The following is a 27,593-nucleotide window of genomic DNA, read 5'->3' as shown; positions in this document are numbered from 1 at the left end:
CTTTTTGGAAAGAACAACATTGACAAGTGATGCATGAATAATTGTTTAATTATGGATCTCATAAAACCAGCTTACTCAGCAGATGCATGTAAACACAAATGTGTAGACCACATGCTTCAATGCACTGAAATGTTGAGCATCTTATGGTTCTTGCAGGATGGTCTGCTTTACACAGTGGTGCTGTCGGCATGATTCACGTGACAAGACACCATGGCACAGCAGGGAATGCACTGGTTAACTGGCTATCGAGATTGATGAAGTGGAATGACAAATAAGGCTCACATGGAAGCCAAACCAAGCCCATTGTTGCAGCTGGAGGAGAACAAGTTTTGTGACTCAGCCCGGGTAAGCAGGATCACTCCGAAAACTCCAGCATCGTGCTATGAAACAGTGTGAAACCTTGTTGCTGGTATGAATCTAAGTAATTATGTCCCCGCATGCTGCACTCATAAGGTAATGCGTCTAACTGGGAAGGAATTTATCAAAACAGTTCTTTGCAGATCAGATGTGTACTGTCCTCTCCAAGGTGGTTGTAGCTTTGCCTTGGCAACAGCTGTACTTGTTCATGAGAGTATAGTCTGAAAACAATGTTACAAAATGTTTACGAACTAGACAAAATGTGCAACCTTTATAAAAGCCCCCGTGCTGTGGTGACAGTAGATTTATTTAAGAAAGAAAAATGAAGAGACAGACAGGATAATTGTAAGCCATACTACGCTACAAATGCAAAGCAAAGACTAAATATAAACGTTCACCATTCAGCTTTTAATGTGTCTGTTCGCTGATGTGCCGCCCACATGAATTCTTTAAGACATAAATCTAAGGCATTTCCGAGCTGACAGAGCCATCGTATCAATGGCAGCAACTCCCTTCACCAGTGTCAGGGCTGCACCAGCACTTTATAAAGGTTGTAAAGTGACAATCTGACATTGCATTTTAGTCTCTTACCACAACGACCTCATTTATGGCCAATCACTGCTGCTGTGAATGGTATGAAATTATCTCCTGGTTTTGCAACCGTTCATCATTCATCATCTGCAACGAAGACATGCGGGTCAGCAGTTTAGCATTCCCAATTTGTCAAGTGCATGTACTTTAATGGGAAAGTTGCGGAAAAGGTATAACTGTACATTGCAGCTTCCCCGCAGGGGGGCGTCTGCAGCTTGCAGGCGTGAGTGGCGACACCGCGGGTTCCCGAGCATCCGCAGGGACATCCCCACAAGGGGATGATGGTGAACAGTGCATCACCATGGACCCGAGCACCCACGCGTAGCCGTGCGTGGCATCGCTGTGTCTGGGGAACAGGGGATCCGGGTGGTTGAGCCGATGCCGAGCGTTTGGACCTTTAAGGCCCCTCGGCGGAGGCAACACACCACTTTGGCCCCAGCTTCCTATAGACGGCACCTTCAGCCTGACCCGACCGGGGAAAATCGACAGTCGCCTTTTCCTGTCCTCCTCTCCATCTTTTACTTTCCTATCTTCTTTCTGACTACTGTCCTGTCTCCTCCTCGTTTCGCGGTTTTTTTTCCTTTCTTCATATGCGGCTAGGGTTAACCTTGTGTGGCGAACTACCCTGGGTTTCGTCATATTTGGTTATAGTTGAGGTGTACAGCTGCGTGGGCAGGACTTGCGTGCAAGTTGCTGTCCCGTCCCCTTGTTGGGCTCCGTGGTGGGTGGCTGGCACCGTGACTGAAAAACTGAAATTTTTTTATGGCTCCCCTTCATTCCAAACCTGATCGCTCTCTAAAAAGAGGGCGGAATGATGAAGATTTTTTTTTCAAAAAAGAAAAGTGTCATTCCCAAAATTTTATGTTATTCATAGCAAAGCTGAAGAACAACGAGCAAGACTGATTTCCCCATTCCTGGTAGCAAAGTGCCTGGTAGCAAAGTGACCTTGGGCTTTGGGTACAAGGTATCAAAAATGGCTAGTGGCGACCTACTGCTGGAACTATGTGACACCGTCCAGCACTCGAAAGTTGCAAACATTGTATCGATAGGGGAGATTCCTGTCTCCATCACATCACACCGATCCTTGAACACAGTCCGAGGCGTCATATCAGAAATTGATTTTGTTCACCTCTCTGAAAAAGAAATGCTTGAAGGCCTTGCCGACCAAGATGCCATAAATGTTCAGCGGATAAAGATCCGGAAGAATAACAATGAAATAGATACGAAACACATGATCCTCACTTTCAACACCAGCACACTACCTGAAAGCATTGAAGTCGGATACCTAAAAATAAATGTAAGGCCATATATACCCAACCCACGCAGATGTTTCAATTGCCAGAGGTTCGGCCAAGGCTCACAGAGTTGTCGCTGCCGCAAAACTTGCTCGAAATGCTCGTCGAAAGACCACCAGTTAGGTGAATGTGTTGCTGCCCCGCGGTGCACAAATTGTGAGGGAGATCATGCTGCATACTCCAGGGCTTGTCCGTCCTGGAAGAAAGAAAAAGAAATAATTATTCTGAAAACCACTGAAAACGTTTCTTTCAAGGAAGCAAGAAGGTGATACGCCGAAACAAACAGATTCTCCTTCACTGCAAAAACAAACTTCGTCGATGTGGTGCGTGGGCGCGGCGCATCACACCAGGCTTCGGCACCTGTCCAGGCCGCACGCAGTGTGCCTATGGCAGGGCCATCCGCGCCCCCTGGTGGAGTAGCTGATACTACTCCGCCAACCCCAAAGCAGGCCACGCAGACCCTCGGGTCGGCGGGCCTCTAGACTTCTTCCCACAGGTCGAGGTCTAACTCAAAAGTCAGCGCGCGTCCTGCACGGACGTCCAGTGCCTCTGCTGAGGCGATGGACATGACCCAGGGCAGCCCCGTGCCGTCCACATCGGACGGACGGCGGAGGTCTTTGGATCGATCAACAAAATGTGAGGCGCCGAGTCGCGGGGCCAAATCATAGTTAATCTAATTTTATCTGCACACACGCACTCAACATCAAGATGGCTTTCACAATACACTGGAACTGCAGAGGTGTCGTAAACAACTATAACGGCATAAAAGACATTTTAAACACAATTTCCCCTATTGCTTTATGTGTGCAGGAAACCAACCTAGGCCCTCAGCACACAAAGGTGCTAAAGAAGTATACTGTCTTCCGCTGTGACCGAGAGGGGGCGAGCAGACTCTCGGGAGGTGTAGGCATCATTGTGCAACCTGGAGTAGCAGCTAGCGAGGTCAGACTAAAAACTAGGTTCGAAGCCGTAGCAGCTACCGTGGTTGGTTACAAAACCATTACACTTTGTAGCGTATATCTCCAACCACATCTCGAAGTAAGACAGCATGAATTAGAGAACCTTTTAGAACAGTTACGGAGCCATACTTGATAGTTGGCGATTTTAATGCACACTCTTGCTTCTGGGGCAGTGAGAAAACCGATAGCAGAGGTCAGGTTATTGAGGATTTTATACTATCCAACAATATTTGTTTATTGAACACTGGTAAACCTACTTATTGCTCCCCTAGTTCAGGAAAAATGAGTGTTTTAGGTTTGTCTTTTAGCTCTCCGTCAGTTTTTAGCGCTTTTAAATGGGATGTTTTAGACAACCTATATGGAAGCGATCATCTCCCTGTTGAAATCTGCCTGCCATCCTCACCATCAGTCACCCAGACAAAACCACGGTGTTGGAAGCTCAATTTAGCAGGCTGGCAGCTTTTTAGAACAGCAGCCACGTTAGAAAATATTACGTTAGAAAATCTTGGTGTAAATGAAAAGTTCACAAATTGTATTCTTGCTGCCGCACACTTGGCTATCCCCCAATCTTCAGGAATAGTACAACGCAACCATAAAGTGTGGTGGACAAGAGATTGCAAAGAAGCAAAAAAACTAAATAAAGCTTGGGGTATATTTCGCCGATACCCCACACAGGAGAACCTTATAAACTTTAAAAAAGCAAGAGCAAAAGCGCGGTACATACGTCGAAATGCCGAAAAATCATCCTGGCAGCTTTTCATTTCCTCGATAAACAGCCAAGTCTGTTCGAAAAAAATGTGGGAGGCAGTACACAAAATGAATGGTCGCTACTCTCCATTCACAGTTCCTCTTCTGACAGCCCCTGGTGTACAGACAAATATAAAAGAACAAGCAGACATATTAGGTGAACATTTTTCCACTGTATCTAGTTCCTCTAACTATACAGAATCATTTTTAAAATATAAAAACACAGCCGAAAAAGGAAGACTGCCGATAAAGGGCAGTGCTCACGATATAATAGCCCATTTACACTACAAGAAATTAACAGCGTACTTTCTTCCGGTAAACAGACTGCACCAGGACCAGATGAAGTCCATTACGAAATGCTTGCCCACCTGTCCGAACACGCTGTAGACTCACTTTTGAAATTTTTTAACAAGATATGGTTATCAGGAGAGATTCCAGAGGCTTGGAAAAAAGCCATTATTGTACCGTTGTTGAAGCCGGGAAAAGTACCTACCTCCCCTGGCAATTACAGGCCTATCGCCCTAACAAGCGTACTTGCCAAATCCTCCGAAAGCGTCCTTAACATTAGATTAATGTTTATATTACAATCACGTGATCTTCTTGACATCCATCAGTGTGGGTTTAAAAAGGCGTGCTGTACAACCGACCATCTAGTCCGCCTAGAGAACACAGTCCAAGAAGCATTTATACACAAGCAACACTGCCTTGCGGTCTTTTTCGATTTAGAGAAAGCCTATGACACCACATGGAGGTTTGGCATACTAAGGGACCTTGGAGACCTCGGAATCGGTGGTAGAATGCTGAAATGCTTGAGTGACTTTTTGACCAACCGTTCATTTCAAGTGCGCCTGGGTGCCACTCTTTCTAAGAATTTCATTCAAGAGAACGGCGTGCCTCAGGGGTGCATTTTAAGCACCGCACTTTTTATAGTAAAAATGAATTCCCCAGCAAAAATAATTCCAAAGTCTATCATGTATTCTGTCTACGTCGACGATCTCCAGATTGCTTGCACATCCTCTAGCGTTACATCGTGTGAGAGGCAAATACAGATGACAGTAAATAAACTAACAACATGGGCAGACAAAAATGGTTTCACATTTTCTGCGCAAAAGTCAGTAGCTGTTCTTTTTTCGCTTAAAAGAGGACTGCACACTGATCCCTCCCTGTATTTAAATGAAGTCGCACTACCAATTAAAGATGAGCACAAATTTCTAGGAATAACTTATGACAAAAAGCTCACATTCCTTCCACACATAAACATACTCAAAAAGAAAGCTTCTAAATCTCTGAATATACTAAAGGTACTTTCACGAAAACATTGGGGTTCCGATAGGACTTGTCTTTTACAAATTCATCGCTCTGTAGTACGTTCTACATTAGATTACGGATGCATAGTTTATGGATCAGCAAGGCAATCGTACCTTAAACTGCTAGACCCAGTACATAATTTCGGCTTGCGTCTTTCCACCGGTGCATGCAGGACGTCACCGATCAACAGTCTTTATGTGGAAACCAACGAACCATTACTTACAGAGAGAAGAGCCATGCTCACATGCTCGTACATTTTAAAAATCCGTTTGCTACCTAAACATATCTGTCACCAAATAGTCGCAAAGTGCCCATCTAGAACACTATATAACAACAAACCATTAGCTATAAGGCCACTTCTCCTGCGTTTTGAAGATATGTGCAAATACCTCGGCGTAATGGATGCATTACCTGGCGTTGCTCGAAGACGTGGTCCACTGCCTCCATGGTTCAATTTTCCTGCAATCTGTGACCTCACTCCTGCCCATTTCCGTAAAAAACGAACTGCACAGCAACGTATAATACAAGAATTCCGTGCCCTTGAAGAAAAATACAGTAGTTTTATAGAATTTTATGCTGATGGATAAAATACAGATAGTTGCGTAGGAAGCGCAGTGGTGCGAGGGAACTCGGAGGAAATAGTAAAACTACCACAGTGTTCCTCCATCTTCACCGCAGAGTGCTACGCAGTATGTTTGGCCATAGAAAAAATACTAAGTGAGAACCTCAAAAATGCTATTATTTACACAGACTCCTTAAGTGTACTTACAGCTCTCTATTCTAAAAATGCAAGCTCCCCTCTGCTTGGTGACGTCATACGCAACATAGTACCTGCCACAGCTCAAGGACAAAATATAAAACTGTGCTGGGTCCCCGAGTCATGTGGGAATAAAAGGAAATGAGAGAGCAGATGTGTGTGCTGCTAAAGCTCGTGGCAAGGAAATAAAGAAAGTAAATATACCGTTTAATGATTGCATGAAATTAGTAGCAAGGAAACTAAGAAAAAAATGGCAGTCGGCTTGGAACAATGAGGTCAAAAATAAACCACACTTGGTAAAACCAGTTTTAGGTGAATTTAAGTCGTGTGTGCACAAAGAACATTTCAAGGAAGTGATCTTATGTCTTCTACGAATAGGCCACACGCACCTTACGCTTAACTTCCTACTAACAAAGTAAGACAAACCTGTTTGCCAAGAATGCGGAGATGAACTCACGGTTAACCACATTTTATTCTCTTGTGTGGAACTGGAAGAACTAAGAAAAACATATTTTACTGAATTTTATAATAAATGCATTCCTTCTCATCCCGCACTGCTTTTAGGAGATGATGCAATTGTTGATATATCATGTGTTTTTAGCTTTCTTAACGAAACGGGATTTCTCAAGAGACTCTAAATTTTTTACCCACTGGTTTGTTTGAATTTGAGTACACCTCAGCCACTTTCTCATGCCCGAGAAGAAAGCTGAGGCTTTTATTTTGATTGGTTGGGAGCCTCGATGTCCTTCCGCAGCCAAGGAAAGCTACTGAGGTTACCTGGCCCTCCTTAAAGCTTTTACTTGTAGCCATTTCTAAAATTTGTGTATGTGTTCACTGGGTAATATTAACGTTTGAGGGCCTCTAGAGCAGGGATGATTCTTACATTTCTATAATATTCAACAAAAAACTTTTCCTATACCTTGTTCTTGGTGCATGATGGCCTCAGTTGCCTATGTGCCATAAAACACTACACAGCACACAAACTGTACATTGCAGCCAGTTGGAGGTCAGACTACTTTGCATGACTGCTGTATGTGCTGTGAATCAAATGGCAGTGTGCCTTTGGTAGGGCTACCAACTTTTCTTCCAGTACTGGACAAGAGGGGGGGTCGAAGGCATGAGACAGACTGAGTGAAATTTTTTTATTATGGCCTGTTGATCTGCTGGCTGGTTTAGTTAACTACTTGCCACTTGCAAGGCACAGTTTAGTTTCAAAGAGGGAACAGAGCACAGGAAAGGCAGGTTACTGACTAGCCAACCAACTTGTTCTCGCTTTCTCGCAGAGTGTTTGTGAACGTCGCCTTCATCAACATCCATCTGCTCCCACCTGCAGCATTGCCCGCTCATCATCATCTTCTACACAGCACAAATCCATGTTCTTTCACCGATTCCCCGGCTAAAATTAGACCCACCCTCGAAATTTGACCTTGCCCTGTTTGGACCAAAATCGATATCTAACCTTAATTGAGCATGCCTGATATGATGGCGGCCTCCAAATTTGTTCCAGGTCATTTCCAAAATTTGGTCTGGGCCACCCCCGAAATTTTACCTTGGCTGATTTGGACCATAACCGATGTCCAGCCATAATTGAGTATGTCCGACACGATGGCGACCTCCATATTTGGCCCGGGCCACCCCGAAATTTGGCCTTGGGTGATTTAAACATAATGGATGTCCAACCATAATTGACCATGCCCGACATGACGGTGACCTCCAAATTTGGCCCAGGACGGTGCCAAAATGCTGTCGCTCTATTTGTGGGTATAAACGTGGTTAAACGTTGCCTAACTTATTTCATTTTTCATTACACAGGATGTGCTCACTTGTAACTGCTGCTGACAGGCAGAGAGAGGAGAGGGTTTGATAAAATTTACTGTGTCTGAGCAGTTGCCGCAGTAGAGAAGCTCCACCCACTTTATTACAAACTTCAAGACCATTTTGTGGAAGAGCATGTGTTGAATGAGTTTCTATGCTTTGCCAAGTAGTCTGCAAACAGAATTGGTAACTGCTGTTGCCCCGTGTGACTGGAACATAAGACGAAACGTTTCTTTCCGGTTTCGCATCCAGTGGGCCGATGGTGAATGAGGTGAAAAACATTGCCGCTTGCAATCACTCAAATGCCATGGTTAAACCACCGGTTTCTGGCGGTGCTGTGATCGAATGCTGTTAAAGGTGGGCCATTACTGGCAAAGCCACCAAGGTCAAGCAGATATTCAGGTGATCCATAGCCAAAAGAGGATTCACTGCAGGTCGGGTTTCTAGTCCTAGAATCGCCAGTCCTAGCTGCTAAGTGGCAATTATACTTGAAAACTGCTCAAGAACAGAAATCCAGTGAGAGGGACCTTGCACAGTTTCTTTCGAAGCAAGACGAACAAGGTGAAGTTTTTTACGTCCTGTCATTCTTGGCTGAAATGGAAGAAGTGACCGCGGTACTCTCTTCCATTGCTCTTAAATATTTGTCTCTCGCTGTCAGCTCTGTTGACGAAGAGAGATCATCCAGTTGTTATGGAGAGCTACAGCAAAAGCTTGCTAATTCGACCCCTGTTAATTAAAAAATCTAGATAAATTTAATTTCCACCACGGTTCCAGCCAAAGTCCACGTAAGTCTGTGGCGTCGTACGCTTGCCAATTCAAACACTATGGGTCTTGGAGCAGTTAATTCGAACCAGCAGTTAATTTGCAGAGTCTAGGAATGACTAGCATGAAAAGTAGTCATCAAAATGGCCATTCTTGAACCTGAATCGCATGCTGCAGAATCGCCCATGCACCTCTTATATGTGTGCAATGTCATGTGTGACGAAAAACTGTGGAGGAAGGAAAATTTAGAGAAGAGACCCTGATGCCACATTTTGTGAGGCTAGAAAAGAGCTTGGTGCCGTCTTGTCCGGGCAGGCTCCTCACTCTTTCGTGTTTACTTTTCGCCGCTGCACTGAGTGCACGTGCATTTCAAAGCCACCGAAGGAGGATCCCTCATGGGATCCTGTGCCTGGGTGGGCACAGGCACCGGTGCGGGTGGCGCTAGATTGCTTGCCAGTGTTTGTCCACAAAAATTTTACTAAAGAGGAAATATTCATGTGAGACACGGCTATTTCTAGTGACTGCTTCGTACTGCGTCGCTTCAGTGACGTCTCTATTCTGACACTCAAGCAAAACAGCCCGGCTCTGGTCGCAGTTAGTAGCTTATCTGGACATTCAGTATCTGGCGCCACTTTTGGTTGCGTTGTTTTGTGGCGGCAAATATATATGCATCCCTGGGACTTCTTGACCTGGGACTAGTATACTTGCCTTCTGTTTATCTTAGCCACATGTTTATCTCAGCATGTAGAATGATGATGTGGGCCTCTTACCACGCAAAACCTATCTGTGAGATTGGCTGTCCCATCGTTTCAGTTTTCATTCGATGCAATTGAGGTGCAGATGCAAGAGTAGGAGTTCGCTGCTGAACCGATGCCGAGCTGTTCTGTGTCAGAGCGCATGTCCCGAGGGCCATCAAAGGGGGCTGGTGTCTCCTGTCACCTGTGAGTAAAATTCTTTATTCAGGCTACGCTATGAACTAGCATTTACTATATATTGTAATAATGAATAGGTATTTTAGCTCAATAAAGCAGCACATGTGAGGTTTTACCATTTTGTTGTCTGAAAGCATACACTGCGTTTTTCACTCTACGGCTTCCTGCAAATGCAGCTCATAGAAGGCAGTGGGAACAGTAATTTTGGCCGCTCGATGTTCCGCAAGAGCCTACCAAGCACATCTGTGTTTAATCCAAGCATTTTCTGGAGGAGCATTTTGATTGCTCATCGCCAAACAGAGTTTGTCTACAAGGACACGCTGTACCGGTTCTTTTGGTAAGGGAATAAATTTGCTTAGCTGAATGAAGACGATTTAGCTGTGACAGATACACATGCTCCAGAAAAATAAAACTGTTTTATGTCACTGGCCATGTTGCTTGTTAAGAGCTATGCATACCTATACGCCAGGCAGACAATAAATACCCTGAATGAAACATGCGGTGCACAGGAAATGACATGTTACAGCGAGCATTTGAAAAAATGAATATGAATCTAGTACTTGGCAGCAAGCGTATACTAAGGGTAACACAAAGTTATGCCATAGTCCTTCAATAGCTGTTATACCACTGAAATAAAAGCATATATCCTTTGCTCAGGCCTTTTGACGTTCATGCACATGACAATAAGTGGTATTTATTACTTATTGTTGTATCATATCATATTTCACCATTATATTTTATTAGTCTAGCTTATCAGCGCATGTTTTGTGTATGCTGCAAGGAAAGCAAAGGCAGCAGGTGCACACATTACTATGCTCGTATGTACGATTGCTTGCATGTGTAAAATAATTCGTAAAGCACCTCCCACATACCTTGTTTCGATCGAATTGCCAATAACGATTTAAGTGCTCAGGTCGCACCTACGTCTCTCTACAATTGTGCTCACTGCATTCTTAGTACTGATCATGCTTGAAGTGCACATAGATCCTTCTAAAACATTGTTTATCACTTAGTTATAGACGGCTTATTGTAGTCAGTAATACTAACTACAGTTAGATGTTTGGAAGTACATCGGTTGTTACGCTTGCAGGGCCTGTGCATTGCCAGGTTTGATGCATCTATGATGCATGCCGCTCCGAAAGTGCTCAGCATGAAGCAGTACATTATTATTCGGGGTGTCTCGGTGGCAGCAAGAGGGGCATCTCCAGCAAAGAAAGCACGTGTGGCTGAAGGCCACGGCATCTGCTCGGAAGGACGTGGTTCCTCCCCATGGGCTTGTTCTGACTACGGCCCATTTCGAGGTGAGCAAGGGCTGCATGATTAACCGCAGTGCCTTTTGCCCCGCAGCATTGATGTACAGTGTGCTAAACGATGGGCTTGACCACCGTGCCTTTGTTCATGGCTCGGGCCGGCGAGCCCATTTTATAGAATACTTTGTTTTGGCCCGGAATAAACCGGTATTGATTGTTTTCTCCCCTTTTTTTTCCATGTGGTGTGTGCATCGCCGGGCAGATCCAGTCTTGAAACCGCATGTGACCACGAGTAACATTCTTTTGATTCTCTTTTTGTACTATGGATTGGCAAGCTTGAAATTCTGCCTTAGCTGTAAAACCGAAACTGGGCTGTGCCAACGAGTACAAAATACTGGACCTGCAAAGTTGAAATACTTAGTACTGTTAACAAGGCAGAAAAAAAGGCACTGAGAACGCTGGTATCGTTATTTATTTTTATGTATTTTTGCTCTGATATGCATGAACATATTCAAGCCTGCCCAGCTCAATCTGCATTTTGTTTTGCGCCCACTTTCGGTTTCCTGTGCTCGGAGCTAATATTCCTTGCACTGTAGCCTGGAGAGAAATAGCATATCTGGCAAAACGTAAAAATTGACCTTGCACTGCTTGCTATCGCCCACCCAGTGATTAACGACTACAATGAGCCAAAAAACTAAGTTTTAAAAATGAATTATTGCTGTACAAGGTGTTTTACCTAAGTCTGTTAACAGTTTTTAAATATAGGCTTTTCGAGTTAGAAGAGCACTCTCTTCAGCACAGCATTTTTTGTGGTGGTGGGCATCAGACTACAGCTTTTTTGTTAACTAGTAGAGCGCTTTCTTCGGCATAGCATTGTCAGCAGTGGTGTGCATCGGAATAGAAGTTTTGATGTAGAGGAGAGTTAATAAAGCTTTTTACGCTTTGAAAATAAAAGTGAAGAGAGACACATCAGCATGAGCTACTGTGCTCGAAAGTATGTGGAGTGTATGGGCTGTTCAACTAAATGCATAACATAGTATTTCATAAAGCTGTCTCCTTTACAACTGCACTAAAACTTATTGAAGACCTCTCTTGTGTGACTCTGTGTCAATAATAACAATCATAATGGTGTAATCTTTAAATTACACTCACTTTTCTGGTGTTGTTTGGCAACCTAAGATTTCGAAACTAAAAGCTGCTTGCTTCAGTTGCTTCTAAACCAATGTTTTATTGCTCCTAAGTGCTTCTGATTATAAACTCTAGTGCTCCAGGCTGGTCCTAAATCGATATTCCTCTGCTCCAAATTGGAACATTTAGTGCTGCAAAATTGCCCCAAATTGCATTTTAGCAGTAGCACCACTGGACATTGTTAATGTGTATTAGCTGCTCTTTCTCCTGTACCATAGGAATGCCTGCATATGCTGTGACCTATATATTCAATTTACCACAACAGTCTGCTCAAGTTATGCTGCCATTTTGTTGTTTCAACAGAGATACAGCTGTTACCAATGATTCATTACCAGACTACTCATGCAATCAGGAATCTCAGAAACTGCCAGGGTGCTTGCAGTTTTGTATTACTTTGGACAACCACTCGCCTCAACTTGAAAGCTGAAATGGCATAAATCATATAGTATTGTACCACATGAGGTGATATAATGCTACAACTGAATATTAATTTCATGGTCACCAAGATTAATTGCACATTGTTTAGCACCTGAGTTAACTGTTAGCAACTGTTTGCATAGGAGCAGCCACCTTTGCTGTCCGTGCCAGCTTCAATGACCACACCAAAATGAAGCAAGGGAGCAGCGGTAAGCGGATGCTACAAATGCACACCATATATATGTTGTCATGTCATATGTGGGCGTTTGCTCAAAATGCTGTCAGGATAACACTAGGCAATAGCACCCTATAAAATGCACGATTATACTGTTTCGTAAATCAGGTGTAATGCTGTGCAAGGTATGGAAGTAGTCTGCATGAAAAATTAAAGGGGGCGTGTTACTCCTCACTTATTTTGCGGACGAGTGGTCTAAGGCACGAGAAAGAAAAAGCATGTCGTCAGCAGTGAGAGTGCATGTGTAATCAATAATCAAGCTCATGACAAATCTATCATGTAATAAGTCTGCAGGCAAAGTATTTATTATCTTTCACTTGCCACAAAGAATGCACTACTTTTTAATCACAGATTTAGGCAGTGCAAACAAAGAAATTGGCTTTTGAGGAAATGAAAGGTGCAATGTAACTGTGTCACTTCTTGGTGGACACCTCAACCATGCTGTGAGGGAGGGAGGAAGGTGGGAGTGAAAGAAGAAAGAGGGGGCTAGGTTTGACAGTGCACCTGATGCATGAAACAGAATATAGAAAAATTTGATTTTGTGGAAATGATTGTTTAACAGTACTCGTTAGTGTCTGTGCATTATGCAGTGCATGTACCGCATGTATACATTTTTTTTCCTCCAGATTCAAGGGCCAATTTTCACAGTGTGGCCTATTGTTATTTTGTTTTTGTTTTTTTTTTTCAAGTAAAAACAACGCACCATTCACAGAATGAGTGGCATTGCATGGCTTGCCTCGGAAAACACGCTTCTTGGAGCTTGTGTTCCTCATTGCATCCTTTTGGTTGCACCATCATCAAATGCACTTCTTGTCCACGTCACATTTCCTGCCTGCCATACGAGAGTAGACTCTATGTCTTGACTTCCAATTTGAAGTCAGGTAGCTCATGAAAAAAAAAAAAAAGCGGACAGCACATGAAAGCCGCAATACACGTGCGATTGACAGCCACAAAAACTGGAGCTGGTGATACTGATGCTGATATGGATAGCGGGAGTTTGCGGAGGGAAAAAAAAAGTTGACAATAATGGGGATGACCCGCGGCCTCGCGCGTCAATTCGAAGGCTATTTCCGTGTGGGTCGTGGAAAGGTTGTGTGTGGCCCTTACAAGGATCTTATATTTTTAATGTTTCTTTCGGGAAAACAGGGTGCGGCCCTTACACACGTTTATATGGTATTTCTATTCCAAGCAGACCAGTCAAGCCATTTTTACTCAAGATAGAGTCTGGCACCCTTAGCGAAAATAGTAATAGAATTTGGGATTTCAAATGGTCTCATATACTTAGATGTCGCCAAGTTCAAAGTAATATCTGCAAACTGCTTTCAATGTGAGCATATCATGGTGGCAATAAGAATCCAATGGTTGTATTTGGTTTTACGTTACAGGTTGACACCCCTGAGAACGCAGTCTTGCGAGCTCGTGCAGCCTGACTTGCTGCTACGCAACAAAAGTCAAGAAAACAGATAAAAAGGCTTCAGCAGTCAAGGAGACGCCTTAAAATCCAGAATGTGGAATTGAAATGTGTGCTGAAAGTGCTAACGACACAGAACATTTTGCTGAAAGAACAGGCAGCAGTGCTAGATAGGCTTGGAACATTGAATCAGCAGGTCCTTCAGCAACAGTTTGCTGAGTGCACAGGATAGCATGCCCTAAAAAATTTCACAGCTGAGCTGAGAGCTTTTCCTCTCACTCTTAATTTTAATTCCGCTTGAACTTACACTTATGTAAGAAAAGTATTCGATACATGCTTGCCGTATCCGAGAACATTTAGAAAATGGTGTGGAAGCCTAGATGGAAAAGCAGGCTTTTCTAAAGAGGCACTCAATGCATTCATGCTGAAGTGCTTGGAGGCTACCAGCCAAGGCCACTAACCTGTATGTAGCTTTGTTGTCGATGAAACGTCAATACAATGACAAGTGCAGTGGGGCAGGGGCCACTTTGAAGGCTTTGTCAATATTGGTTCGAGAACTGACGGTGATTGTTTACTGCAGCAAAGGCTGCCTTCGTAATAATGGCAGTTTGCCTAAATGGGCACCGTCTTTTTGATAGGCTGGTAGGTGAGCAACAGGCAAATTAGTTACATAAGGCTTATGGTGTGCATAGGATACAGGGGCTTTAATTGTCTCTTGGTGTGCATGCTAATGTAGCCATGCTTTAAGAACTTGGCTGCGATATTACAGCCAGCACCTGCCTGAAAAACAACATTCCACATCCCATCCACCAAGAACCAGTAGCAGCATTTCTAGATCCGTGTCACATGCTCAAGCTGGTAAAGAATGCTTTTGTACACGTGAAATACTCCATTCATCACGATAATAAAGTTGTAGCATCGGAGTAAATAGAAAAACTGCACGCACTGCAAGAAAGGGAAGGCATATACCTGGCAAACAAATTAAGAATGGCACAGAAAAACAGTGAGGGTTCGCCTAGCAGCACAAATGAAAAGCCAGTCAGTAGCGACGACACTGCTGAGTGTACAGGGCATTGCATTTACAGGGATTCACAAACTGTGAGCAAACGAAAGAGTTTCCCACTCTTGTTAACGACATATTTGATGCTTAAAATTCCTGAAGTATGTATGCCAGAAGGAGTAGAAAAAACCAGTGAATGAAAAGAACGCAACAAATTTCTGAAGTATGTATACCAGAAGGAACAGAAAAAACCAGTCAATGAAAAAAACGCAACAGAAATACATAAACATGTTTGAATTTGCAACTCATTACCTTTCTTTAGGAGAGAGCTTGCAATCGTGTAAAATTATAGAGACAGGCCGAAAGACAGATTTTCTGGGCTTTATCATATGTATGAAAAGTCTGGTTGTCCTGTATAACTTGCTTGTTTGACAAAAAAAATACCGGCGCGACGACCCCATTGCTCCGGCAGGCCGATATGTCGACGGTTGTTGCGACGCCCGCGCGTGCCAGTCTGCAAGTGCGACGGTGCACATTGCAGCGAACGCACCGGGCATTGTGAGTGCGATGAAATTGCCAAAGGTGACAAACACAAATGCGACAAGTTTTATTCGTCACTGAGAGGCAAAACAAGATAAGTAAAAAAATTTATTCGGCCGGCGGGGGTGCTGGCGGCGGCGTCGCTTCGCTAAGATGATCCTGAACGCGGGAGGCAATGGTCAGAGGCAGCTGGTAATGTGCTCTGCTGAAGTAAGGCAGGCGGCCAAGTTCAATTAAAATTGTGCGAACCTACGGATCTACGGAAGACCAATATGTTTTCACAGAATGCAGTACAGCTAGCTGTCTTGGCCGAGGACACAGAGAATATTTTGTCGCTATATTCTTTGGACCCCCACAGAATAGAGAAAACAGATTCCGAAGAGTCAAAATTATCAAAGTGGTCGATGTTGGAAGACAACCTCTATTCTTACCATGTGTAACTGCATAATAATATGGGGCCACAAGACTTTGAAAATCGGCCTCATTTTGTCAATTCAAATTTCATATAGACTGATTTTTTTATAGTTTAGAACATTTTATACCACAGGTGTCCCAGCTATATTTAGCCAGGGTTTAAAAATATGCTAATTCACTCAAAAATGACGCGACGAAATGCATGTTATTGAAGATTGTGTGAAGAAAGTCGCACTATTTCCTCTCTTCTGCTTAACTGCTTATTCAGTCAAGGTAAACCGAAATCGCAAGGAATAAAGGTGGTCAAAAATTCCAGTTAGTAAGTTGTAGAATGGTCCGCAAAACATCCGATTGAAGTTTCTGACTTCCATATACTGCGTATCAGTTTTTTGTGCTTACTGCGGATGCCCGCGACATGAAAAAAAAATCAGATTTAACTCTGGTTACAGCTAAGATCGAGTGATATAGCTGTACGATGATTTATATTTTCGGATTCTACTCGTCGTAACATTTTCAACGGTATATGACGACATTGAAGCATAAAATTAAATTTTCGATCACAGTTGACTAATTAACAGGAAGGGCTTAGGACCCGCAGTTAGTGTAGTGCAATCGTACTCGATATAAGCTATCCAACGATATTGCCACAGTGTTAGCCATTTACTGGCGCCGCCATGCGGTGGGACAGCGCTTGCTGGTCTTCTTTATCTTCCCCCGGCTCGTGCGTTCGTTCGCTGAGTGTGTCTGCCTGGCTACTCCTGGTGTGCCCTTCTTCCCTTTCTGCCAGCTTTCGGGGACATTTTGGTGGAGGTGCTGGGTGTTTTCCCAATGCACGAAGAGCTCCCGGGAGCCTCCGAAGAGTCCAACTACACCCCGTGGGCACGACACCTGTCCACAAGGCAAGCTGCTGCTTGCGAGGCTTAAATCCTGAGTTCTGAACCCTGACGGCACGACCCTGTGCAATGACGTCCACTGCGACATGTCTGACCACCCAGAATGCCGCCAGTTCCCCACCGCTGCTTCATCATGCGCCCCGCACGCCCACGTCATTTCATGGCGACAAGTTCGAAGACGTGGAAGACTAGTTGGCCAGCTACGACCGAGTCGCTGCGTTTAACCTGTAAGTCGAGGACCGCAAGCTACACAATGTCTATTTTGCCCTAGAAGACTCAGCCAAGACGTGGTTTGAAAACCACGAGTCCGCCCTGCAGTCCCGAGCGCAGCGGCCAAACGAGAGCGTCGCCATGTTCGTGAGAAGACATGATGCAGCTCTTCAACCGCGCAGATCCTATCATGTCTTAAACGGAGAAGGTGCGTCATCTTATGCGAGGAGTGAAAGAGCAGCTTTTCGTAGGACTTGTGCGCGACCCTCCTAGCACAGTGGGTGACTTTGCTCGGGAGGCGACGAGCATGGAGCGCGCCTTGCAGCAGAGGTTCGCGCATTACGGCCGTCCGGCGAATATAACTGCCATGGACGCCAACATGCCGCTGCTTGGAACCGAGTGTGAGGCCCTCCGTGAGCTTGTCAGGGGCATTGTGCGCGAGGAGCTACAGAAGCTTCGCCCTGTCGAGCAACACCCGGGTGTCGGAGCCATCTCGGATGTCATTCGCGACGAAGTCCGTCGAGCGGTGCAGCCAATGGCCTGTCCCCAGCCGCTGCCTGAGCTGTATGTCATGACATACAGTGAAGCGTTGCGCAGCTCTGCGCCAGCACTACCGGCGTTTTACTGCCCTGCTCCTTCTGCACCGCATCAACGCTTTCCGACTATATATGACTTCACGTTTTAGGGTAAAGTTCAAATTTTAATCCTATTTGCTTAGTAACGATAAATAATTATGCCTTAATGTTAGTTCGGGGCGATCGTACTCGACATAATCTATCCAACGATTTATGACTTGATGCTGTTGCGTAAAGTTCATTTTTTATCAGAATAACTAGTTAACACTAATGAATTAAATCCTGCAATTAGTTCAGTGCAGTGATACTCAACATGAGTTATCCAACAGTATATGGCTTCGTGATATACCTTAAAGTTGAATTTAAAATCAATGTAACTGTAATCACTAACTGTAACTGTAATCAATTACAATGCATAATTAGTAAAATGGTCAGTGGGTCACATACTTGTAAACGGTCAGTGAGCCATGTGATCCTGCACCAGCTCAAAAAAATGCACTATACTACGCGAGACTTTATGCTAGGCAGGCTATGCCCCAGTCCCTTGGCTGAGCTTGAAGGTCATCCCGCCACTTCCAAGCATTCTCCGTAGTTCAACATGGAGAATCAGAGACTGCTCAAAAAATACCAGGTCACATCCCTCTTGCCCGCCGCGATTGCAGTGCTCTCAAACATTCCGCATACACACTAAAAGCTCATTTAGCCACGTGTAGTGCCGTTTAAAAGGTGACAAGGCAGCAACGCATGCATTGCCAGTGCGATTTGCGCCAGTGATCGTAATCGCTTGCACTGCGTGAAGCTACTGATGGACGTGGCAGTTCGTGACAGCCATAAACAGACAATCGTGTATCGACTGTTGAATCGTGAGCGAATTTGATATGCCCTTTTGCAATGAGGAAAAAGCAGACATGTTCCTTGCCCTAGGAGCTGCAGGCGGACAGAGACGTCAGGCTGCAAGGATATTTCAAGGCTGGCACCCTGGAACACGACCTAGCCCGATGATAATAGTACATCACTACGAGATGCTGAAGCAAACCGGCAGCTCCACAAGAATAAGATGGAGAGCTTCAGCCATAAATGATGAGGTATGCTCCAACGTTTTGTCCTTTATGGCAGCTAATCTACACGCTAGCATTCGTAATGTGAGTGCAGAGACCAGAGTGCCGAAATCAACTGCCTGGCAGATTTTGAAAACAGCTGGACTGCATCCTTATCATCTGCAGTTGCATCGATGCCTTCAGTCTCAAGATCTTCAAAACAGAATGAACTTTGTGAATTGAGTTTTGATTCAGGAGGAGCAGGATTGCCACTTTCTCAGCAAGGAACTGTGGTCTGACGAGGCAAACTTTTCCTGGAATTCCCAAGTGAATATCCACAACGCACACTACTGGAGTGAGCAAAATCCCAACTGGCTAGGAAGATCCCGCCACCAGTATCAATGGTCTTTTAATGTATGGTACGGAATGTACGGGAGCACAATCATTGGCCCACTATTTTTTAACGACACTCTGGCCGGCAAGAGGTATGTGAGTGAGAGCCTGAAGGGACCGGTTGAAGACTTCTGCAGCAACGTGCCACTGGAACAGCTTGGCGCGGTGTGGTTTCAGCACGACGGGGCTCCAGCCATAGCTGTGGTCAAGCACGAGCATGGCTTGATATGACCTTTCCAGAGCAGTGGATAGAGAGGAACGGACCCGTTCTGTGGCCGGCAAGGTCACCCGACCTTAATCCTATCGACTTTTTCTTGTGGGGCTATATTAAGGACCACGTATACGCAATGAGACGACAACTCCAGAGGCCTTACAGGAGAGGATAACTGAAGTCTGCCACAGCATTTCTCCGACGGTGCTGAAGGCAGCGACAGGAAGCCTTCTCAGAGGATGCCAGTACTGCGTCGCAGCAAAGGGTGACCTATATGAGCACGTGTTGTGAAAGTCCATGTTGAGAAAAAAAAAACAACTTTCAGTGAAAGACTGCATGTGGCCATTCTGGCCACTATTATTCTAGCATTGGCATTGCTTCCGCAGATCAGAACCCTCAGGCGAAGTAACACTGCCGCCGGCATCCCCGCCGACCGAAGCAGGTATTTTAATTATCTTGTTTTACCTCTCAGTGACGAATAAAACCCGCGGCATTTGTGTTTGCCACCTTTTGGCTTTTCATCGCGCTCACAATACCCGGTGCATTCGCTGCAACATGCACCGTCGCGCTTGCAGACTGGCTCGCGTGGGCGTCGCAACCACTGTCGACATATCGGCCTGCCGGAGCAATGGGGTTGTCACACCTTGCCAGCAGCTGATTTCGTTCACTCAAGCCAGGATTGAGAGCAGCACAATCGTGGCGCGCAAATGCGCTAGGCACGTGATTTTTTTTTGTATTTCGCGGGCTTTCTTTGGAGCTCGGAAAAAAGATACACGTGAGGCTTCCTTTATTGCAAATAAATGAATGGAGGTTTCTGAACGTGCTCTCCAACTTTGCTATTCACATTTGCTGTCTAAAGTCAATATTTACGTATTTAGAAAAATTATCTTGATTACTACTTAATAGCAATGCAAAAAATTTCCTAGATGCACAAGCCGGCTGGTAGCTGTATGTAAGTGGTTTCCATGGCCTACCTCAAATATCTTATTTTTAACCCTTGGCTAAAGTTAGCCTGGACATCCTGTGTATTCCAGTCTAATATGGTGGTGTTCATTTCTGGAGTTTCTGTGCTTGCTGTACATGTGCAATATATATTGCCTGATTTACAATACCCTGACGTGTGCCCCTTTTTGTATGTATATATGTGTTTACCATATGAGTTGGGACGTTCTTGTTAACCTGCCCCAGCATTAGTATCACCAGTGAGCTCCAGCTGTACAGATTGGCACTACTGTGAAATTATGGATAAAAATTTACTCATCTGCATTATCGCATTAATCTACCTTATGTTTGGATGGCCTAAGTGTGCGTGCGATCGACAAACACGTCAAGTCGAAAACGAGTCCGAGGTAACCAGGGCACCAGTAGAAAGTAGAGAGAGTTCATAAAGGTTGCGTATAAAATCGACGGTAATTTTTACACTCTACCTAACGCATGCCTGCATTCTTTGCTGTGTACTGCATGTGGTATTCAGAGATTTGTGCGGCTCAGTTTTTGCGGGTCATTTCTGCAAATATCTTTCATCAAAATTTATGAGAGCTTTGTGAGACATTCTAGAATTAAAAAATTTCACATACTGATCGCCAGGAAGCACGGCAACACCGGCCGCGGGGGCTGATGGCTTTGGTGTTTGGCTGATCTCAAGGTGATAGGTTTGAACTCCAGCCAGCCACGGTGGCTGCATTTCAATGGCAGCGAAAAGCAAAATGTCCGTGTACTAACTAGCTGTGCAATGTCGCTGGACGTGAAAGAACTGCTGGTGATCTAAATTTATCCAGAGCCCTCCTTTACGGCGTCCCCATAGCCTGTGTCACTTAAACCTGACATAACATACTAAAACAAGGCAATACACTGTAATATCCTTCGGTGAATGAGATTTCTTCATCAGTGGCTTGAATACGCTGCACGCGCGCTTGCGCTTCTTGGTTTCCCTTATGCTAAAAAACTTGTACGTGGACAAAGCTGGCAGCTGAAAGATGGCCTGCCTGTTGAGAAGAAACCACGCAATTTCCTCCACACCTGTTACCCAGGGTAATGTACGGGCAGGGCCCCCCCTGAAGCTCCTTAGTTATCCTTCCTCCATGTGAAAAACTGACGGTCCCATCTTCAAAAATTGTCTCACCACGTAGTTTCGATTTGGCTTTTCTGAGCCAGCCCGCAGCAACGGCGGTGATCTGCCACAAATTAGCCAGCCGTTGAGCCCATCTGCGCACAGCCATACCATGCCGCTGCTCCAGTCTGGCCGCTAGGTACCCACGGTTTTCTGTTGGGTACAGCATTTCTCCAGGCCTGATGATCGGTGTTTCTGGGGTGAAATTCTTGGGAAAAGGTTTATCATTTATGGTTTAGGGAATTTAACGTCCTTAAGCGACTCAAGCTATGAGGGACGCCGTAGCGAAGGGCTCTGGAAATTTCGACCACCTGGAGTTCTTAATGTGCATTGACAACGCACAGTACATGGGCCTCTAGAATTTCCCCTCCATCGAAATTTGACTGCTGTGGCCGGGAGCGAACCCGTGTCTTTCAGGTCGGCAGATGAGTGCCATAAGCACTGAGCCACCGCGGCGGCCTTGGGAAAAAGGTCTCGTGTCTCGGACCAAACCGTGTGTGACCACAGTGGTGGCCTTTAGAGCATCTGCCTCGTATTCGGGAAGTGCTGGGTGTTATCCCCAGTGCCGCTGAGTACCCACCGGTTTTCTAATGGGCCGAAGATTTTTCCCATCCTTGTGCTCTGCTTTTCTGGGCTGAAATGCTTAGGAAAGGGTCTTGGACCAAACTGTGTTAAACCACAAGTGACATCTTAAAGTGCAAAATTTGAGCTCTTTTTCTAGCACTTTTATTTCCTGTATGAATTCACATGGTGACTGGTGCTGTGGTGTGGGACTTGTTCAGGTGGAACTTCATTGATTGTATTGTCGAACCCAGATATATCAAACTTGAAAAGGATTGCAGAATAGTTTGATATATAGAAAATTTGATCTGTAAAAAAATGGCAATATATAAGCTTAAAGTAACCTACAAGCGAAGATACATTGTATCCATGCTAGTGAAGTGGTTCTTGCATCAGCGTGGTGACCGCTGGTGTGCTAGGAATGCACAAAGCGTTGCTAGGCTTATCCTGCTTCACATTGAATCACATTGAAGCTGAAGCGGACGATGCTTTGGAGCTAGCCACAGTCTATGGGAAGGCATCTAATCCAGTATTCTAAAATAGATTAATTGCTCATTAGAATTAAGATGCAGTTGGTTTCTGGAACGTGTTCAGCAGTGAAGTGAGCCGAGTATGCCAGGCCAGGCCCATCTGTAGGCTTTGGTTGGTTAGGTTGGTAGTTATCTGGAGTGGAAGATGTAGACACAAGAGCAAAAGCCACCCACAAGCGTGCCCCGCGTTCACCTCGTCATACAATTTCAGATCACTAGCACTGCCAGCTGGTGCCCAAGGCCACTGTAGCTGACCTTTCTTTCCACCTGAAAGGTGATTGAACAGGCCTTTAGGAGAAGCGCCCCTTTCAACGGTGCAGCATGCCGTTCAATACTATATCGAATGACCGGTGAAATTTGAGTTCCATACTGAGAGACTTTCCTTTACTTTTACATGATTCTCAAGGTGATAATGAATGGGTTTGATATAGCTAATAACATGAAATATCTGGATTCAGTATATCCGGCCTCAACTGTATTAGTCATTCCTTTGATTTCTTCTGTGTGTTTAATCCATTTTATATGTTGCAGTGAATGGTGTGGAGGCTGCAGAAGAAGTGCACCCGCAAACCCATATTACTCCACCATATATCATTTGTTGTTCTAGAAGCCTTGGAGTGTGTGGTCAAAAACAAATAATGGTATAAGACAAAGTGCTTGCGTTGGGTATAACTGTTGAAGCATTGAGGTGCTGAGTGTTCGGGCCATCTGGCTATAATTTTCACCGAGTGTGAATTACTTTTTAGTCACGGTGGAGTCTGAGCCATTCGTTCTACCAGCTGCATATCGTATTGCCGCATGTCATTATTTCTCGAAGTCTCTATGAGTCAAAGGACAAAAATTAAGTCAAACAAAGTGCAGGAGGTGGCCAGTCATGGTATCTTGAGATTTATTGCAACGAAATATGCCTGTGTTCACTTTGGTTATATAGCAAACTACCTTTTTAGGCATGTACTGAGCTTGCACAAATAGGCGCACTAGCTTTGGCAGTGTTGACTGCTGTGTATAAATTGGAGTGTAGTGCCCTGACATATGTGTTGCTCTTTGGTTGTGCATGCATGGTGTCTAGTAGCTATGTTTTCGAAACAAGCCTATTAGAGTGGTCTTTATGTTTAGCCTTTTGTCTGTTTTGGTGTAATCTTGGTACCTTGTGTCTTCATGTGCAAATATATTCAGTTACAAATATATTGTAGCCATCTTGTAACCGCAGCCTTTGACTGTGTTTTGCAGTGGTAGCTGTTTAAGGGGAACTGTGTGGTGTAAACGACATTGTAATATGGTGCTAAATGACATTATTACATGGTTATGATAGAACGTCATAATTGAAGATTCCAGCGTTCACTTCCTGCCGAAAAACAGTGTCTTGGTAGGCCTGAGCCGGGAGTGCCATGTGGTTCTGGGAGTAGGCATTCAAGTTGAGGAAAAAACAGCATTAAAGGAACATAGGGCATAATAAAATCTCTCAGTATGCACGCTGACTAACAACTGCAAGAGCTTGTTTTCAAATTATAAAATATATAGCAAAAAGGCACGATGGAAATCCCGCATGCAAGAAAAACCTTGATGTCATCCTGATCAGTTCATTTATTTGGGTTTAAAAGATTATACAGTAGTGCCTTGTTAATATGGACACTTCGGTTTCCGATCAAAAGTTCTCATAACACGAGCTATCCGTAATAACAAATCATTAAGAAAAACAAAAATACGTTCTAAAAAATGATTGATGATTACAAACTGCTTCTCGGCATATTGGCAGGCAGTGAAATGGAAATCAAGCAGTAATAAATGGTACGGGTGTTTTTTTGTGTTATCTTTAAGATCATGCGGTGCTAATTTTACATGCTTGGAAAGCCTAGTGATCCATGAGAGACTTTGTGGCGCCTCTTGATGTGATGAAGTATCTCCTACTGCGACCGTTCACATTCCAAGGACTCTGTTCTCCGTTACCTTGTCACTGTAAAGCATGGAACCACACATGCATGCGCACACACGAAAAAAAAAGGTTCTTACTGTGTAATTTGCATTTTCTCACTGCCTTTCACTAGTGTTGTGCACTCAAAACACAAGCGCTGGAACATCTGGCAGAGGCACTTTGGATTTGTTCTCATCGCTGTTCATAATAATGAGACAAAACTACATAGGCTTTGTGCATGTTTACACTGTCCATTATCCAGACAGCGAATTTCCATATTAATGAGGCGTAAATACATTTATAAAGTTTGGCCCCCAAGAAAACTGTCCATAATTTGAGTCGTCCATATTAACGGGGGTCATAGTAATGGGGCATGACTTTATAAGGTAACTAACCTGACAGATAGCTGATACATCTTCCCTTTTGTTTGATGCGTTGGCTAGCCGGGACGATGGTGTCGCAAGATTAATGGTTTACACCCACACTGTTGCAATGAGTAGATGTAAGCAAAATATTTGAGCTCGATAATGCGTTATCACCGAGTCATTAGTTGGTGCAAACGCTAGTTTGGCCAACATATCCTTTGCGGCTTGCCATTAGCACTTCGTAGACAACCACCGTCTTGCACAAATGTTAACATTATTGCTCACAAGTGTTAGCAAGGGGTGGGGGTTCTGCCACTTCTCTGTCACTTCTCTGTGACGGACATAGTTTAATCAGGTTAAATTATGTGCACGTGCAAACTTAGTATCTGAGTTCTGGCATGCGGGCTTAATCATCTGTTCACTAATCATACCCAAATGTGTTGAGCTACTCAGCATGAGCTGATGCTTCATAGAGATGAAAGCTACTCCAGGGCAGCTTTAGACTAAGTGTCCTGCTTTTCAGCTTCGGCTAAAAAAAATTACCGTGATCTATGCTCTTTTAAATCCATTTTTATGGTCAGTAGTCTCCACTTCTTGGGAACGTGCAGTGTGAACCAGTTGTATATATTGAACTGCAAGAACAGGCACCCTAGAAAAACTGACATAATTTTCAAACAAAAACACTTAATTTGCTAACCAAATGTTCCTCCATGCTGCCTAATGCATTTGCTGTACTTTCGTACCCACAGCTATGCTGTAAAGAACCTCAGTTTCTCCATCCAGTGCACTTGACTAATCATCCCAGCAAACCTAACCTAAATGAGGCCGCCAGACGGTCATTGAATACGTGAAGCGCATGAGATGGATAAGCTCTGATGCTTATGGTATTGGGAGTTTGTCTCGTACTTACGCTGTTGCTGTATTTCATTTCGCAGGTGTGAAAATCAACACTGGTACATTAAAAAGTACAAGCTGCCAGAGGAAGAGTCTTTCAAAGCTGGCGTTTCCGACTTGACACAGACCCAAGAGCATGATGTTCATAGCCTGTGAAGTAGCTTAATTATTCATTGGTCTCTGAATCTGGTGCGTGTGCACAAAGTCGGGCACATTGTACCCTGTCTTGGTATAGCATGGCCTCCAGCAAGACTTCTGAAACATGAATGATGGGCAGTGTATAAACCATGTTAGTTACATTGTATCTGAGTGCAGAAAAGAGCACAGCTGTGCAAGAAAAACATGGTTACTTTGTAGAGTACAAGGCACCTTGCATCATTTTTTTTTATGTTTTAGATGTTCATCAAAAGCTGATGCCTTTAGTAAAAACATTATGCAGTGTAGTAAGTAGCTTGCATGCCTGATTGTTTGTTTTTTCTGCATTTGGTCTTGCTTGTGCTGCAATGTCCCCAGTTTCTACGTCTTGCCTTATTGGCTCATTGTGGGTTTACCTGCTGAACTTTTCTTACTACTGTTTTCTTTTTCTTGCTTTTAGTTTTTTTAGTTGCTTTACTTTGAACTTTTGATAAAACCTATTCTGGATGAGCAGTACTGGCAATAGCTTTCCTTGCAATTAAGTCAGATATTCAAAGATGAGTTTTAGCCAGTGTCATTTTAACTGCTATCAGCTGAAGCATGCATTTATTGCATTTCCTAACAAAACATACTCTGGAAACTGGCTTATCATGACCTTGTTTGAATGACAAATGTTCATGTTTAATGATCTGAATGACATTACTGATACTGCCCAGAAAATTTAACGTCTCTTGTTATGTGCATTTAGTTGCAAGCTGGGATGTCCTGCTCTACTTCAAACTTTCTCATAGAAGCAGGCCACATTCTGCAGTACAAAGTATATTACTGTTAGTTTTTATTTTGTTTTTGTCAAAACATTCAAATATCTTTTTTGCAGTGTGTGTTACATATTCTTTCCAATCCAATCCAAGACTGAAGTATTTTATTTATTTTTATTTTATTTATTTACTTGGTACCTGCATCGCCTTTCAGCATTACAGCAGGGGGGCACTTTCACATTCAAAAAACAAAAAATCATGCACTTAACGCGTGAAAAAAGGCATCATTAGATAGAACATTAACAATATGTGGCGGCAAAGCATTCCATTCGCGAACTGTTCGCAGAAAAAACGAATAACGGAGTACGTCACCTTTAAAAGGAAATTCATGAAGCTTTAAATTGTGGTCCCTTCGCTTCGAGACATAGAAAGGCGGCTTCAAATATTTTGATCCGTCTATGCCAGTCTTGGAATAGAAAATGTTGTGCAAAAATTTTAATCTCAGGTTTCTTCTTCGAGTATTAAGTTCTGGCCACTGAAGATTCCTTTTGCTTTCCGAGACACTGAGTGTCCTGGAATAGTTTCCAAGTACAAAACGGACTGCCCTATTTTGAATTTTTTCCAATTTGTCAATAAGTTCTTGTGTGTGCGGGTCCCAGCACACTGATGCATATTCGAGTACTGTGCGGACGCGAGTAAAATATAGCTGTTCTTTGAGATGCTGTGGAAGGTGGCTGAAATTTCTTCTTAACAAACCTAATATACCAGCAGCTTTCTTTACGACGTAATTAACATGCTTTGACCACCTCAGGTCAGCAGTAAGATAAATGCCTAAGTATTTAAAATTCTGTTCTTTTTTCAAGGCCGCATGGTTTATAGTGTAGATATAAGCAGGGTAGGAACGCTTCCTCGAAAAGGTGACGTGTACACACTTTTTAGTATTCAAAGTCATGTCCCAATCATTACACCACATGGCTATCTTATCTAAGTCGTTTTGCAGGCTTTGCACATCAAGTGAACTATCTATAATT

At 43.9% G+C, this 27,593-nt stretch overlaps 1 long non-coding RNA gene across 1 annotated transcript; it reads left to right on the top strand.

The window, feature by feature from the left end:
- Positions 1 to 36: 36 nt before the first annotated feature.
- Positions 37 to 26,725, top strand: LOC144128333 (uncharacterized). Its single transcript, XR_013313772.1, has 3 exons — positions 37 to 345; positions 12,522 to 12,587; positions 25,711 to 26,725. It is a non-coding gene; the product is annotated as an uncharacterized LOC144128333 (long non-coding RNA).
- The last annotated feature ends 868 nt before the right edge of the window (positions 26,726 to 27,593 follow it).

The sequence above is a fragment of the Amblyomma americanum genome, chromosome 4 (genome assembly GCF_052857255.1).
Source record: "Amblyomma americanum isolate KBUSLIRL-KWMA chromosome 4, ASM5285725v1, whole genome shotgun sequence".
Lineage (NCBI taxonomy): Eukaryota > Metazoa > Arthropoda > Arachnida > Ixodida > Ixodidae > Amblyomma > Amblyomma americanum.
This window is presented reverse-complemented; position numbering and strand designations above follow the sequence as displayed.